The following is a 15,268-nucleotide window of genomic DNA, read 5'->3' on the forward strand; positions in this document are numbered from 1 at the left end:
CCCCCCTCAACCCATGCCCAATTTCCTCTCCCTTTTTGGTGACCTTCTTTCCCAGCTCACACTCAACAACTCCAAACTCCTGGTTTTAGGAGACTTCAATTACTGGCCTTCTGATCCACTTGAAAGCCCCCACTCTCTGGCTTTCACCGACTTACTAAGTAGCCTCAATGGCCGTCAGCACGTCCATACAGCGACCCACTCTAAAGGCCACACCCTAGATCAGGTCTGGACTTACAACCTTGACATCACATCACTCACAATCCTCCCTTGCCTCTGGTCGGACCATTCCTTAATCTCTTTCCTTCTTTTGGTCCCCCCACCGCCCTCCCGTAGCCGTGGCGCTAGCCTCCTGGCTCGCAACTGGAATAAAGCCAACCTTGACCTTTTCCTTTCCTCCCTAACATCCTCCGTTCCACCTGGCTTAGGCCCTCCAGACTCTCAGGAAGCCGCTCTCGTCGATTGGTTGGAATCTGCCAGTAACATAGTCGCCCCCCTCAAGTCTATCCGAACTAAGCGCCCTCACGACGCTCATCGCTGGTTCTCCGATAGCCTCAAATCCCTTAAACTGGGACTTCGCCAAGCTGAGCGCCGCTGGCGTCGAAACTACGACCTCTTAGAAAAAGTCCATTTCCTCAAACTATCCGGAGAATACAAACACGCAATCTCAACTGCAAAATCTGTCTATTTTTCCACAAAAATTCTCAACTCTGTGAATAAATCCAAAGACATTTTTGCGATTGTGGAGGAACTCTCACACCCGGATAGAGTGACCATCAAACCCCTCCCCTCTCAGGCACTCTGTGATTCCCTCAACCAATTTTTCATAGACAAAATCAGTAAAATCAAAAATAGTATTTCCTCCAGCCCCCCAACAATGTCTCCCCCAGAGGCTGCTCCCTTTTTCAACTCTCACTCCTTGTCACAGCTGCCTCCTATATCCGACGAAGTCTTCTTCCCCCTGCTCCATAAAGTCTCATCCGGTTCCCCCACTGATTGCTGCCCCCCAGCAATTCTCCGGACTGCTTTTTTGTCCTGCCCTGGCCCCCCACTGGCCCTTTTGAATAACTCTCTGCTGCTCGGCGTGGTCCCCAGCCAATTCAAGAACGCCGAAGTTATCCCCATATTAAAAAAACCCAACGCCGACCCCACGGTCCTGGGCAACTTCCGCCCTATTTCTCTCCTGCCTTACCTAAGCAAGGTACTCGAGACGCACGTGACCAGCGTCCTCAGTTCCTTCATCGAGGGCTCCAACTTCTTAGACTCCCAGCAAGCTGGGTTTAGACCCGCCCACTCGACAGAGTCTGTTATCCTCTCTGTTATGGAGGAACTCCGTAGAGGCGCCGACTCCAACACCAGTCAAGCCCTGGTGCTCTTAGATCTGTCAGCGGCCTTCGACACGGTCGATCATTCCATCTTAGTCGACCGTGTCAAAGAGGCAGGCATTAGTGGGACGGCCCTTAATTGGGTTCGTTCCTTCCTTGCAGACCGCCATCAATCGGTCCGTCTCTCTCAGTTCACGGCAAACCAGACGAGAGTCACCTGCGGTGTCCCGCAGGGTTCATCCCTGTCACCCCTTCTCTTTAACCTTTACCTCACCCCCCTGATCCGCTCCCTCCGCGGTAGGAATGTCACTGCATTTAATTATGCAGATGACATACAGCTCGTCTTCAATCTCGACTCCTCGGACGAAGCGGCTCTAGATTTCCAGTCCACCCTCTGTGACATCAGTAATTGGATGGGCACACACCATCTTAAACTTAACCCCGACAAGACGGAGCTCGTTCTTGTCGGAGGCCCTTCCAATCCCTGGAATTCCACCTTCTGGCCCTCCTCCCTCGGCCCTCCCCCTCACCCTGCTGACAAAGTGAAAAGCCTAGGGGTCTACATCTCCCAAGACCTCTCAATGCAGCATCAGGTCAGTGCCACCGTGTCCTCCTGCTTCTTCCAGCTCCGGAAGATTCGAAAAATTGCCCACTTTCTGACCACTGAAGCCCTCACCTTGGTACTACTGGCATTAGTCATCTCCCGAATCGACTACGCCAACGCCCTATACGTTGGCATCCCACAATATCAAATCAACAGACTACAACTTATTCAGAACCAAGCAGCTCGCCTTATCTATCACCAACCGAAACACCACCACGTCCGTCCCCTCCTCAAGGCCCTTCATTGGCTTCCTATTTCGGAGCGCTGCAAGTTTAAACTTGGTTGCCTGACCCATAAATCTCTGGCAGGCACCGGTCCCTCCTTTATTTCCTCCCTCTTGCACCCCTATACCCCCTCTAGGAATCTCCGCTCCTCTCATCTTGCGCTCCTTCAGACTCCCCGCTTCAAGCGCAAAAAACACGGCGGTCTCAGATTCTCCTTTCTGGCACCCTCTTTCTGGAACTCTCTACCGCTGGAATTGAGACTTTCTCCCTCTCATCTTCACTTCGGGTCACTCCTAAAAACCCACCTTTTTCTCGGTATCTATTCATAAATCTCTTTCTCCTCGTTTTTGCTTCTGCCTCTCGTTGATTAAAGTGAATAGCGCCAAGAAACGGTCCGGTGAATGCCGCGCTTTATAAATAATTTTTACATTACATTACATTACAAACCTGTGTGTCCAATTGTAAGAATTATTGAGTGCTTCTTAGTGACCTCCCTTTAGCACACCCAGCTAGCTTCTCCATATGTGCCCAACATACACTGGTGTGAGAGTGAAGAGCTCCAGTATTCCATGAACTGGGTACTCCTCGCCCAAGCGAGGGACAGGATATCAAAAGATATAGCACAATTATAATACCACTATAGGCTCAGATCCATCAATGACCACCACATCAGATTAGAAGGTAATGCTCGAAATAGTTGTTCTTCTCTTTATTTCTTTTTTTCATTATACACCAATAGAGAGATAAGAGCTATGAGTAGCTCACTATTCCTTCCAAATGTAGGGAATGTTGTTCATGTCTTTTAAGTGAAAAGATATTTGACATGTAGGACCTTTGTGAAGCTAGTAATTTTAAATCTAGGCCAACTGAGAAATAAATATCAGAGACCCTGGGTATGAATACATCTCCAAAAACCCAGGTATTTTAATGAGGCAAAAGAATATTTTGTTATTGTTTGTCACAATATCTAGAGGGTGACCCTTGATGCCCCCATGACACAATTTGGATTTGGATTTCAGGGTGCAGTGAGGTTTGGGGCATCAACAAAAAACTAAACTTATAGTCTGGTAGGAGAAATATGTTCATTAAATTGACTTTTATTACCTAGCTCCTATTACCTGGATGTCGTGGATGTTTATAGAGCATCTTAGGGATGAGGGTTTCCTAGTCTTTGCCTTCATAACAAGATAACAATTGAGTATTCTATTATAGTAGAGTTTACAATCAGATGTGAAAAGGGTGAGGTTTGAAAAGACATTTTAGAATTTACAGTACCATGTTATATATAACATTTTAGTCGCATAGCATTCAATATCACCTTAATGGCAACACATTTTCATTTGAGGACATTTTATATAGCTCCTTTGGCAAACTTAATTCAGTGTAAGAGTTTCTGTATATTTTGCAAAATTGACCATCAACATTGCTCCCAGAATTTATATGTACAGATCTTTTGCTGTCTTCGAACCAGTATTATCAGCACTGCACTCAGATATTCCTTTTAATGCACCAGTACTCCCGTTACTGAATATAATTCTACACATTTATAGTCTGTCTAATCTTTGTTACAATATGTTGACTTGAACTAAGTCACATGTTCACTATGAAATGTCAGAGCTGCGCCAAATTTGACAGTGCCATGCTCTGACATTTTCAAAACGCAGGGATGCGCTGTACTCACAAAAATCTGGCACAACCCTATGTTTTCCTTAGCCCTGGCACTAAAATTAGCTGCTTCACATTAATGCAGACCCCCTTGTACCATAGTGCAGGGGTGCCTGCAATTGCAGGGAATGAAGGGAATGCAGGGAATGATTGTTAATGTGTAGGAAGGTGTCCCTTCCTCCACATAAACAATCATTAAATAATAGTGATCTGTTACTTATATGTGTGCTACAGAATGTAGCACACATAGAAAAACAAAAACGAGGAGAAATAAAACCAGTTCTCCTCGTTTTGACATTGTAGCGCCTGCTCTTGCATGGTGTTAGTTTTTGTTGCTGCCTAAGATTTACACCTCCTTGTAAATCTGGGGCAGCTTCGAAAGCAATGCGTATTGCGGGGGAACGCTTACAACAACACCTGTTGTACTCCTCTTTCATGCTAAGTGATGTGTGTAGAGGGGCCTTATTCATAAGGCGGCGTTAAGCCACAAAAAGTGACTTAATGCCAATTTGTAAATATGGAGAAGGGCATACTGCCAACAGAACGTTGCTAAAAGTGACATTCTGGTGGCGATAACCCCTTTGTAAATATGCCCACAAGTCTGTAATGGAAATGGAATTAATGCGCCTCAAAGGACTCTCCTTTTCTTGCTGGCTTAGTGACTATGAATGCGTTTTCCAATGTAACCTTAGAACTTTCCAGCTGACCCTTCATCCAATACTCGAGAGACATCCAGTGGTTTGGGATTTTTTTTCGGAGTTTGCCTACATTTTCAACATTGCCCACTGACATTTTGGCACTTTTGTAAGATTGTGAATATCTTCGACTTAACTTTGCAGTTCAGGTAGAGGAATGCAAATCTCCACAAACAACTCCGCAGGAGATTCCCACTCCCTTAGTCCCAGCCGCAGATGGTAAGAACTTTGAGGGATTTATTCAAAATACTTGAGCTCATTGCAAATGTCAAATTAAATTAAGTTATCATAGCCTTCCAGGTGTGGTATAGACTGGTATTTGAAAATTCTCTTGAAACTGAGCATTTCTGTTACAGCAGTGGTATGCATTCTCCTATGACAAAGTTGAAGAAGAACACTTACATGGCAACATTTTAGTAAATACGCAACGTTAGCCACTTCAGTTATTCTATGAGACAGAGTCAGATTCTGGTTAATTGCTACCTAGGAGTGCCTACTCCTTTGGATATTATTCACATTTAAGCATACATATTTGAGATTTGAGCATACATTCACAAAATGGTGTGTTTCCTCGTGGTACTATGAGGAACTCATGTTTTGAGGGTCTTAAATGAGCACAAAAAGGGTGAAAACAGAATTTAATGATTTATTGTGTTGCTGTTTTTATTTGAGTACTTTTGGTGTGTTCTCAAATGATGTTACCATTTGCTTTATGTTGATATCTTCCTTTAATGTGATGGCACCTCATGATACAGTAAAGATGACTGTAGGACACATTTTGGGTAGACTCACAATTAGCACCCTTATTCATTCAGTGTTAAATTTGGAAAGGAATAAGTGCCTAGTCCCAAAGTATTACCAAAAACCTGCTGGTGGTGCTAAATAGTGGGGTTGCATAGTATTGAAGCTGTCTAGTCTTGATTCCACCTCACGCCTCTTTCATCAACCACCATACACTCATTGACCCTTTGCCACATTCCTGCAGCTTCTTTCTTGTCTCTACTTGCTACCAGTGTCATTGTTTATCTTTCTCTTTTTCCTTCTTTCGCTGTTTCCTGCCTTTCTCTCGCTTGCTCTGGTGTGACCATAAAAAGATAGGTCATGATCCTCAGAAATGAGTGTCAGTGTGCCCTATCTGCAACCACTGGTTCACATTAAGCCCAGCATCAATCTCAGAGGGACATCTGAAATGTTGGGGAAATGTACAAAACAACAGAAATACCATGGGGCCTCATTTATGAAAAGTGACGCATCATTGCGTGAAAACAGTGATGCGCCACTTTTCACTGCGCCCTCCCTGCGACTCCAGTGATGCGTCATATTTACAGTATGACGCATCATGTCGCAAGGAGTCACAGATACGTCAGTATTTCTGACGTATCTGTAGGCGCAAAAGTGACGCATCGCTGGAGTGTGTCACAAAAGTGACGCAACTCCAGCAATGTGTCCTGCGTCAGTCTTACGCCTGCTGTGAGGCAGGCGCAAGAAATTGACGCATTTGCACACTAGAAGTGGCGCAGTGAAATCTCGTAGATTTCACTGCGTCACTTCTACGACCCTTTGTTGCGTCAAAACGCCCCCCTTGCATACATTATACCTGGCGCAGGTATAATGTGGCGCAGGGGTTTACAAAGTGACGCATCTACCTAGATGCGTCACTTTGTAAATATGGCGCAACATGGCGCATGTTTTATGCCACTGGTGCGTCACAAAAAGTGACGCACCGGCGGCGCAAAAGTGACGCAGGGGCTCATAAATGAGCCCCCATGTGATTTGGTTCCACAGAGTTTTACAATAGCTTCAACACAGAGCAATAAAGAACAACTGGTGGAAGATTACATAATAGGTTGCACAGTCCCAGTACGCACTTCATCAGGAAAACGGAGTGGAGACTGGGTCTGAGTGCCTTATTATAGAAGAAAGTCCTCTCTCCAGTGAGTGGGTAGTTAAATTATGTGAAATTTCTGCCAGTTGGATATTTCTTTTTTTCCATCTCCAATTCTCAAATTCAGTTTCTTTCTTTTATATATCTATGTGTGAAAGTGAGCTCACTTCAAAACATTTTTTATTGTGAGCAAAATGTAAAGAAATTATATAAAAACATTAAAAAAATGATGAGGTCCAATTCAAGTCATAAACTGTAATTGCATGGATGAAGACTTATGACTCTATCTGAAAGTACTTTCACACCTTTTCGCATTACCAAAACAGATGTAGCAGTACCAGCTGGAAACTCATGTCTGGTAAACGTGTACTCCTAATTAGTTATATAAGAACCTTCACCCACTCAGGGTCAAACAGCTTTCTTTAGGAGTGATAGATCCCTATATCAGGTGTTTACGATACACTAGTGTTCACAATAGTGCAAACAATTGTGAACTCATGAGATTGTGGCCTAAGTGTCGGTGAGCACATGTAACATAATCTGTTTGTGGTTTGAGTGCCCCCGGTGGTCTGGGATTGATACCATGGGTTGTTTCGGAGCGCACTGTGTAGTGAGTATGGCATGCTAGCATTGGGTTCATTGCCTCTGTACGTGAGGTGCGAGTGGTCTGCTTTCATTGCTTTGCAAGTATGTCAAAGCGGGTTTTGTGAAACTAGGCACATTTCGGGGATCGACAGGGCATGCAAGAACCCCAGCTAAGCAGAGGGTGTACAAAAATACAGGGTACATACTTAAAAAACATTAGTAGGCTGTCGTCTGGGCGCCCAGAGGTGTCTTGTCTTGATGAAGAGCAAAAAAAAGAGTTAGTTATCAAACAAAACTGCTCTAAAGTCAATTTGTAGTCTATGCTTCTGAGGGGTTGGCTTGTGGAAGTCCTTTTAAAGGCTGTGATTGAAATTACCTTTGGAGGCTTCAGCTGAGGAGGTGGCAGATGCTGCAATTATGGTGCACATGTGGTTAGATAGCTGACCTGTAGAATAAGGGCTGTGGGTTGTTTGTTAGCTTGGAAAATGAACATTGTTAGACAGTTTTTAGAACAATTCCTGGTTTTCTTTATACGAGTACATTCTATGGCTTTACTGGAGTATGAAGCCACCTAGCTGTGTGCAGAAGAATGGTGGTAGCACTTTTAGGGAATGCTGAGTTTTAAGTTTGCTTTAGTTTTATTTGTACTTTTGGTACCCCTTCTGCTTGCTACGATGGCGACAGTATTTTCTTCTGTGGGCTGCTCCATAAAAAGGCACACAGTGAGCTCACTCTGAACAGGGTTGGACTGTTGGGATATGCATTCTTTCTGGAAGGTTTGAGTATTTTGGGCTGTTCCTAGGCTGTCTTGTACAGGTTCTAGTAGCTATCTACCTCTGGTCTGGGCATTGTTGCTTTTAACAAGGAATACCGCAGGTGGTCGGAGTGTGGTTCATGGACCCCCCATTAGGGCCCTAAAAGGAAATGAATGGGGTCTTGTTTGTTTGCTGTGTTTTTCGACGAGGGTCGGGTGTGCCGCTGAGGCTCGTCATGCTCGGCCCCATGTGGGTGGTGACAATGGACACAATGGATTTTCTGCTACAGGCTGGAGTTGTGTGGTTGCGTTTCTTTGGAGGTTTGAGAACCTTGTTTTGGAACTGAAGGAGGACCTCCATTTGGTGAGAATTACATAGCCCACCCAAAGTTAGACATAGGTGAGTGCTCCTTGGTGCCTGTTTTTATGCACCAGCTGGGTGGATGCCCTGCTCCCTCATCAGCCTTTCCTTCCCCGGAGTGTGGTCAGCTAACCCAGCCCTGGGGGAACAACAGTGGAGGAAGGCCTAGACCCCTATGTGCACCTGGATGGCGAAGGCTGACATGACCTAGCATTTGGCGGCCTCCACAATTGTTGCGGATGTAGGTAAGGAAATGTATCTGCATGATGGTTTGAGCGGGATGCATCCTGTTGGGGGTGATATTATGGTACTGTGTGTTTGTATTTTGTGATTGTGTAAAGACATTGCCTTCCCAGTTACCACTTCCTGCCACAGCAGTGGCCCTGGTCCTTGCTGTGCTCCCTGTCTGAGTTTAATTTTGCCACCTGTGCAGCCAACTGTTCGGTCCCTGCTGTGGCGGGGCACCAGTTGCCTGATTTCCCTGGAGTTAATTAAAACTGCAATGGCATTGCTCTGAACTTGATTTTGTGGATGGACATTCTGTGTAGGCTGTCCTGGGATTATGCCTTTTTTGTTTTTGGTATGCTTTCAGGTGACATCGATTTATCATGTGACCTGGTCTGTGACAATAGTGGCATTGCATAAGGCTTGGCTGTGGCCAGCCTCCTTGCTGTCTGCTGCTAGGATTGGGCAGATATCCCATAGGGTCCTGTGGCAGAGCTCCCTTTAAGACTGGTGCCATCTGTACGCTAGCGAGGAACATGGCCTCTTCTAGAGTGGTGTCTAACTGCATCATCTGGTACAGTTTGGACCCCAGTGTGTAGTCCTGCTTTGAGGATGTTGTAAAAGAATGCAACCTGGGGAGGTGCATTGGTCCAGGGTTGTCCTGTCTCTTGTCCCCATCGCTTTCTCACCCTATCTAGGAAATCCATTACCATCTTCCCAGTATTCATGCTTAATGCCATCAGTCCTCCTACGTCTGCACGGTCAGGAAATATTTCTTTCAGGTCCGTCCATATTTGGTCTCTAATGAGATACATGTTCCCTGCTGGGCTTCCTAGGCGAGAGCACTCTCTCTTTCTAACCTTAGCTTACACCTCTCCTCTACTTCCCACATGGGCTGCTTCCTTCACTCAGTGCTCTGTGCTGTTCTTCTAGGTAATACATTGGCTTCAAACTCATTTGCTGAGGATTCCTCCACACCATGAGCATACCATGGGGAGTATAGTCTGTAGCTCCCCCTTCAGAGTTGGATTTTGGAAAACTGGGGCCACTTTCTTCTCCTGTAATGGTGAAATCACCTTTCAGGACGGCCACAAACTTCCCTTAGGGCATCCTGTGGGGCGGTTAGGACCCCCGAGGGACCCTGGCACTGGACTGAGCCAGGGCTGACTTCGTCTCGGCTGGCTGGTCAGGTGATCTCCCTCTCCCGGGTCTGGTAGCTTGCTGAGCCAGGGAGGACCACCAGCATTCTTGACTGATAGATTGGTGTAACCCAGCGCAGGGGTGACTGGGATGGCCGGCATCAGCAAGAGCACATCCCTACCAGTGTATGGTGGGGGAGGTGCAGATGCCTCATTTACAGACTCAGGGATAGTCGTATAGACCAGGGCCACCTCGAAGATGGCCCATAGTTCAAGTAGAGCCTCTTGTTTAACTCGCTTCTGACCTGTATATCTGGTCTGTATGTGCATCTTTGTATGCTCCATGATGTTTGTGACGAATGTTCCCACATATCAGTGGGATCGATTAGGGTTTTCCCTGGTTGCATGTTTGTCTTTAGGCTGCAACCCCAACTGTGACCTGTGAATCGCTAGGCTTGGGAGTTTTTTTCTAGTTTTTTTTTAGATTTATATAGCGCAAACTAGACCCAAGCCATAGGGTATCAGAGCACTTTACATGAGCACCAGTTTCGTTACAGAAGGTCTAATTCATTTTTGTTAGGCAAGGGTAGATTAAGTGATTTGCCCAGATTCACAGGATGTTGAGCATCGATGCAGAGACTCGAACCCGGTTCCCCAGCTTCGAGGTCGACCGCTCTAGCCGTAAGGCTACACCCTCTCCCCAAGAGTTTAAGTCTGGTTTAGGTCGCAGGGCCAGTCTGACCATGTATCTCTGACTCAGGGTTGATGAGGAGGTCATCTTGTATGAACCCGACAGCAATGATACAAGTGGGTAAGTGTGAGCACGTGTAACATGGCAGTCACTGATATCATATTCACCTATATTCTCATTATTATACGTACATTATGTATGATACTTATTCTTTTATGGCTTAGTGCTGTATAAGGTTTTAAAAAGTGAATCACCACATACAGTTGTTACATCATAAATCAACATTGCATCCACTGATATTGACGTCATTATACATGCATAAGGTATGGTGTGCATCGACATTGGATTTACTGGTATTGACATCACTGTGCATGCACAGGTTACAGTGTACATCAATATTGCATTTACTGGTATTGACATCATTGTGCATGCATAGATTACAGCATACTTCAAGATTGCATTTATTTGTACTGTCACTGCTATGCATTCATATATCAGAATTTGCTATCATATGTATTGAGCTCAACATTTAAATAAACAAAGGGAAACACTGACAAATAAAACAAAAGTAAGTATTAAATTCTGTAAGACAACATGCTCACCCTATATGTGCTTACCCGAGGCAGTTACTTTGAAACAGAGTGAATACTGTAACAGATTATACTGTTTAGAACCACCTACACAGACAGGAAACACTTTTAATATGTACCACAAGCCATGGAAACAAACATTTCCTCCTGTAGGACTAGGAACAACTAGTAAACAGAAGTGATGGGAACCATGCTCATCAACATACTCAACCTGCTTCACAAGAAGCTGAAGGGTTCTATGACTGAAACTAATAAGCTTTTGGCTATGAAACCTCCTTGTAGATATTGACCAGCAAAGTCAAAATGTAGTCTGGACATAGAATACATTTCAGGAATGTTTTTTGCTGTGGCGATTAGCTTTACAGTACTTTTATAATGGACTACTTTAGCTCAGATGTCCAAGAATTGCAAACTGATAGAAAATGACACAAATCAGCACAAAACAACATACTGGTATTTACTTTAGACCTCTAGACTGTAGCCACCTCTGAACATTACATCACTAGTGTGCCATTATCATTTTTAACCGGGACAAGTGGACTCGCTAATTAAAATTACATTTGTAGTATTTTACAATTCCCCTCACTTTGCACCCACATCTTTGACACTCATCTACACCACAAGGCCTTATACTCACACTGCACCTTACGGCTTTGGGAATGAAAGACAAAGAGCCACTCATAGGGTGCCAGGGCTAGTAATGCAAGGGCGCGCGGAGAAGGGGACTCAGGCCTGCAGTGTAGGGCCTGCACGCAGAGTGCTACGTTAGCATGTTGTCCTGACAAGTGCAACCTCCTGTCAGATCTGACATTCCCTTTTACATACACATTGGGAACCCCTGTGGTAGGTCCCAGGTAACCCCTGGGCAGGGTGCAGTGTAGGTAAAAGGCAGAACATATACTGAGGTGTGTGCTACATTCTGACAGTGAAAAACACTCCATTTCGTTTTTCACTGCTGAAAGGCCATCCTGCCCATAGGACAGAATGCGGAGGCTGGGTGTTGTGTTTGTTAGCCTAGTTTCCTGTCAGTTTATAATGGAGAGGTGAAGTTTAGTATGTATGAACTCACAGGGCCCGATTCACAGAACTAACTTAAGACAAAATCCTAAACTTACTACTTTTGGTATTCACAGAAGTTAGGATTTTGTCTTAAGTTAGTTCTGTGAATCGGCCCCAGTGTGTCATAACACATCTTTCTGTGAAGGTGGTTTTGTCACTGTGTGTTCAGAAACCACTCTTTTAGAAAGTGGCTGAGTTTTGTGCTCTAGGCATTTCTGTGTGTCTCTGCTGAAATGTGGATTGTCTGTCTGGAACTGAAAGGTGAGAGGAACTGGGAGAGGACTTGAACCAGGGAGGGGGTTGAGATGGCACCAGGCTGCCCTGCATTTAGAGAGTAGGGGGAGGAGAAGCCGGGGAGGTGAAATGGCCTGGGCTGGTACTGTAAACCAATTGACCCATCTCCTGCTGAGTGATTAAGGATCCAGACCCCCAGTATCAAAGGCAGAGAGATGACACTGGGAGGGAGACACCCAGAACGGATTTAGGGAGGGGTCATGTATCCCTGAGCACAAACGAACTTCAAAGACATTAAGGGGTATAACTATGAGAGCTGAAACCCCTGAACGCTGATATGAAAACGATATGGATTGAGACTGAAAAGGCTTGGACCCATTCTGTGGTCAAGAGAAACCTCTGCTAAAGAAGGAGCAACTGAAGAGACTGCTGTGGAAAGACCAATCCTTGCTTCGTGTTCTGGGGCCGGTCTGCAGTTTGCTGTTCTAACTAAGGGAGAGGCTGTTGGGACTGTGCTTGGAGGCGCTGTGTCCCCCTGCTTGAAGAAGACTGTGCTTTGTGCTGTGTCTTGTAACCCCAAGGGCCTGAGGTGAGCTGGCTCCCTGTTTGGAAATATAGGATCATAAAAGTTTCCGGAGAAGTCTCAAGCAACGCGGTTTGCGCGTGCTTTTGCAGCTTGAGACCCTCAGAAGTTGTGCCTTGTGATCGTGGGCACGCAGGAGTAAGCTAAGTCTCAGACTCGCTGGGTGCGTGTCGTGGTGCAGGCCAAGGCGTTGGTGAGGAGCGCCTGGTTGTGGTGTGCACGGGGAGACAAAGTGAGACTCAGACACGCAGAGTGCATGTTGTGGCACAGCCAGGGTGTTGGTGAAGAGCGCCTGGGCATCGTGTGCACCAAAAGAAGAAGTGAGTCTCAGACACGCAGAGTGAGTGTCGTGGTGCAGCCAGGGCATTGGGGAAGAGCACCTGGACATCGTGCGCACCGGGAGAAGAGGTGAGTCTTGAACACGCAGAGTGGGTGTCGTGGTGCAGCCAGGGCGTTGGTGAAGAGCGCCTGGGCATCATGTGCACCAAAAGAAGAAATTAGTCTTGAATGCGCGGAGTGCGTGTCGTGGTACAGCCTGGGCGTTGGTGACGAGTGCCTGGACATCATGTGCACCGGGAGAAGAGGAGAGACTCGAACGTGCGGTGTGCATGTCGAAGTGCAACCTGAGGAGCTGGTGAGGAGTGCCTGTGTAGGATGTGCACCCAATTTGAAGGAAAGTCTCCATAGTGCTGAGAGCGGATCTTGGTATTGACTGAGACTGCCGGAAGGAGGGCCAAGTCATTGGGCCCTCAGAGTAAACCGGCAGCGGCCCAGACCGGCAATCCCAGAAGAGCTGAGCCGCCGGCCCGAGTCTGCCGCACCTCGTGATGGAGTTCTGGATCAAGGCCCAAGTCGCTGATGTCAGAGAGGAGAGTGGGGTCGTGCCCCCCCAGGTAACGTGGATCAACACCTGGGGTGGGGTGCGGACCCGGAGGTACACCCTCTCGGCCTCTCGCTTCTGTCAGCTGCACGAGCCATTGATTCGAATCGAATCTAGGCCCGTGCTGACCCAAGGAGGGGCAGTACTGGGGCCAGAGTGGGAAGCAGTACTTTTGTGTCATCATTTGATCCATAACGGGGGCACTGTTAACGGAGCACCTAAAACTGTCGTATTACACTTTGCATTATTGCTGCTAATGAACCATCGAACTGTCGTATGACGCCTGTCCTCATTTGTGCCAGACGAACTACATGCTTGGTGCACTACGCACTGCGTTATTTTTCCCTTGCAGATTACCTGATTGTAACGTGGCGCATTGCATTATTTCTTCAGTGCACAGTATCTGATTAGAACGTGGCGCAGTTTGTTATTTCTTAATTGCACCGTACAGGATTGTAGCGTGACACATTGCTTTGTTTCTTCCTGGTACAGGGCATGCTGGTGGTGATACGCATTGCATTATTCCTTCAATTGCAAAGTACATTACTGTGGCACTACGTATGGCATTGTTTCTCTGTTGCACAGTATAAGACAATATTGTTACGCATTTCAGTATTTGTTTCCTTTTGCAACATGTGTGATTCTAACAATACAACTTGCCTAACCTTTTTGTAAATGGTTAGAAGTGAGCTTAACTGTTGGTTAGAAGCAGTTTTATGGGATTAGAACCTACCAACCCACTGGAAAGAATACTACCCTTCTTATATGTTGATTTTGTATCGTGTGGTCGTATCGTAAATTTTTTTATATAAAGATTATACTCATTTTATCAAAACTCATGTGGAGTTTATTTGTGGTGACATCATTGGGTTGCTGTGAGTGTGGTTGTACATACTGTACACTCGTGCCTTGGAGATAAGCCTGGTTGCTCGTGCCAAGCTACTAAGGGGGTGAGCAGGGCTATATCAGAAGGTGTACTTACTTAGCCTAACGTTGAAGCGAGTAGTCAGGGACGCCCGCCTCCAGCATTTGGTGGCGGCGGTAAGCGATAAGGACCCCCACTTTCAACATGGAGCATGCCCTATGATGAAGCATGACACCCAGTCGGGTGTGTGAGGGCCCCAGTTCCTGAAGTGCCCTTTATGGACATTAATCTACACCAACTAGTCCTCTACCTTTCTGTTCAACATTACCTAGAAATCTGGTTTGCTGCACTACATTGTGTTGAAAATGAGTAAATCTGCCCAATAGACTGAGCGACAGGAAGCCACACTCCACCCAACATACAGAGCTATCGGTGCGCACACTAAAATCTACTTAACATCAGAAATAAATGCCCAAGCAAGTGGTCATTGGACAGGTACTAGCATACAAAAAATGAGGCCCCAACACATGCTAATGTCACTATTTGTCTCTAGTGCGTACCTTTTTATCACTCATTCATACTCAGCATTAACAATCGTGTGAGAAGGTTTAGGGCAATAATAATGTCATTAACAAAACCGCAATAAGATGCCATTTTGACTGACAGCGTCGATCTGTTCCATGAAAAAATGTGAAAAACAAGGAATTAAGCTAAACTTCTTATGCTAATGATATACCTTTAATGGGGCTGGTGGCGAAGCTGGTGAGTAAATGGTTGTAAGGTTGAAGGCAGTGCGTTGTTCTCACATTTATCTATATGACTGAACTGGGACTTGGGATCTCAATGATTAATTAGCTTTCTGAATTGTGAAAGCACCAGTAACCCTGTTAAACTGTAGGCAAATGCA

Source organism: Triturus cristatus, chromosome 5_2, assembly GCF_964204655.1.
Source record: "Triturus cristatus chromosome 5_2, aTriCri1.1, whole genome shotgun sequence".
NCBI lineage: Eukaryota > Metazoa > Chordata > Amphibia > Caudata > Salamandridae > Triturus > Triturus cristatus.